The sequence below is a fragment of the Apis cerana genome, linkage group LG1 (genome assembly GCF_029169275.1).
Source record: "Apis cerana isolate GH-2021 linkage group LG1, AcerK_1.0, whole genome shotgun sequence".
In the NCBI taxonomy this organism is placed as follows: Eukaryota; Metazoa; Arthropoda; class Insecta; order Hymenoptera; family Apidae; genus Apis; species Apis cerana.
The window spans coordinates 18,349,008-18,351,894 of NC_083852.1; the positions used below are offsets into that span (position 1 = coordinate 18,349,008).

Consider the following 2,887-nt stretch of genomic DNA (forward strand, 5'->3'; position numbering starts at 1 on the left):
TAAAAATAAGAAATTAATGACTCTAAATGGTAATGAAAATAACCTCAGGTGATCCTTTTATCAAAGCAGATTTTCGAAAATACTAAAGCAATGTTCAAAATTTGCAGCTTTGATTCAAAAATCTACCTGTCGCGAAATGTTTTCTTGCACTATATTTTATTACATTTTTGTACGAAAAAAGCATGAAAAATTAAATATTTTTGTATTTTTAAGTTTAGAATAAAACGTTAAATAATTAATTCTTTTGATGCATTGTAATGAAATAAAATAAAAGGAGAAATTAAATATTATTTATTATCATGTGATAATAAACAACAATCATTATGATATAATTGTTATTATAATATCATATGCATCATCATTATTATTATGTAATTTCTAATATTATTTTAAAATTTATTCATATAACGTTAATTATCAATATCATTTAGTTAAAAACGCGATGTGCAAGAAAACCTATCCTGATCTAATAAATAAAACACAAACATATGAAATGTCACTATTCACGGATATAATAAATACCCATGGTCATTGTGCTCGTACAAAATTCTACGTATACAACCAATCACCCGTGTCGATTCGGATCTTTCATCCTACGACATGATTGAGTGACCAGAGGAACCAAAATGCATGCGACTCACCATAGATGCGAAGAATCTGCGTTGCCACCAATGCTGTCATGACCCATCGCGAAGTTGTCATCAAGTAGAAGGATGAAAACTGTGAAAACTGAAAAAAAGGAGAAAAAATGGAATACCGTAATTTAGAACATAGTATATATATTAATTAATAAAGAAAACTGAAAGAAAAATGAAACTATATTCGTGAAAAATATGCAAAGATAATTACCTCTTCGCGTGATGGATGATCGCCTTATGTTCTTGAGAGCACTGATTTTACTCTGTACCGAAAACGAAAATTTGTAAGAAAAAAAATGAAACAAAATAAACTATTAACGCGTCCGTATTTAATATTCGGCGAATAAACACTGACTCTAATTTCGCGAATGATTATTATAATTAAATTGAATAAGAGCAGCTGTGCTCTAAAAAATAATCTTAAAAATACTGTATTACGAAACAACACTGACTCTACCGATCGCATTGCGCGCGATCACAAAATTTTTCTGAAAATAAATCTGTATTAGTGGGGAAGGGTAGGGTATCGAGCATTTGTTCATAAAAATTATTATCTCTTGAAACTACAAATTAAATGCAAGAGAAAAATAAATTCAATCAATTTGAAATTAAAAAAATAACTTAACAAATCCGAAATAAAATTATGTAGAATTATGAATTATTTAACATAATAAAATAATAATAGAATAAAAAATAAATACTTAAAAATGTATTTATTTTCGATACAAAAGATTAAACGTTACCGCTTTGCCATGAAGTCACCATCTGTCACCATTGCGATATCAATATCTTGAAAATTACCTCAGCAATCAAAAATTTTAACCTGAACAAAAAATGATCAAATCTTTAAAATAAATATAAAAAAATACCCAAAATTAAGACATTATATTAAAGCAAGACAATCATCAATTCAAATCTTACTTTAATAATTATCATAATTCTAATGATACAATAGAAAAAAAAATAAAAATAAAAAAAAAATTCTTCAAAAAAAATTTAATATTTAATAAATTATTCATTAAATATTAATAGTTAAATATTACGCGAAAATAAAAGAATTATAAAAAGATGGAAATTATAATTATAATTATAAAATTATGGAAAGAATATTTTACGCAATAGTCACGCACATGTAGCAAAGCGTCCTTCTACTTCAACTTTCGGTAATAGAATGATATTTCGTGACACAATTTTGTTTATAAAATTATAAATTGGAGTGGGGATTTGTTCGACAGAAAATCGTACGACATATCGAATATAAATATAAACTACGAATATAAACTGACAATTTCTTGGAAACGGATTATAGGAAATCGTAATACGCCTTAAGCGTAAAATCAAAACAGAAATATTACACGATTTGAGGGCACAGAATATATACACGAAAACGATATTCGAAATTACGTATATTCGAAATAAAACTTTTATTTCCGAATTAACAAATAGAAAGATTTAAAAAAGAAAAAAGTTATATATAATTTATAAATTAATATTAATAACTGTCAATAAACAAACTGTCCATGTACATAACAAAAAAATAACGATACGGAAAACTAATTAATTAAACATATATTGAGCATTTTTTAGTAACACATAATATACGTTTAAAAAAATATTTTAATTGAACAATATTAACAATTAATTTATAAATTATAATAATATATTAATTATAAATTATATGTATTCACTCACCAGTTGTATCTCCATCCGTCCTATCCCCACGAGGTCCAACAGCAGACTGAAGCCGAACGTACTGATTCGTCGAGCGTTGGGCCGTAGTTGCTCTCTGATTGGCTGTAACAGAACGAACATTTATTTAACATGCGCGCGCAAATTAAATTAAATATTCATATTAAATTCATAATAATAAAATTAATAATAAATAAAAAAATATTAATATAAGAAATTTTAATATTATTAATAGTAATAATATTAATCAAAATTAATCAGATTATAAAAACTGGAATACAATAAAAAAATTAAAATATAAATCAATTAAAACAAAAATTAAATAAACATTTTATTATTATATTAAGAATACTAAAATTAATATTAAAGTTAAATAAATTAAATAAACAAATAATAAAAATAAAATAATGAAATAAAAAATAATAAATTATAAAATATAAACATATAAATAAATAAGAAACGAATAAAATAAATATGTATTTTTGAAACTTACAAAAAATACGTTTCTTCTTAAAACAAGCACGACGTTAATTTTGCACGACGTTATCCCTTCCGAATCC

The 2,887-nt window shown here is 24.6% G+C and overlaps 1 long non-coding RNA gene across 1 annotated transcript; it reads right to left on the reverse strand.

Annotated features, from left to right (window-relative positions):
* Nucleotides 1–465: 465 nt before the first annotated feature.
* On the reverse strand, nucleotides 466–2,887 carry LOC133666439 (uncharacterized). Its single transcript, XR_009830604.1, has 3 exons — nucleotides 2,821–2,887; nucleotides 2,331–2,432; nucleotides 466–1,461 (listed from the first exon to the last, which is right to left on the reverse strand). It is a non-coding gene; the product is annotated as an uncharacterized LOC133666439 (long non-coding RNA).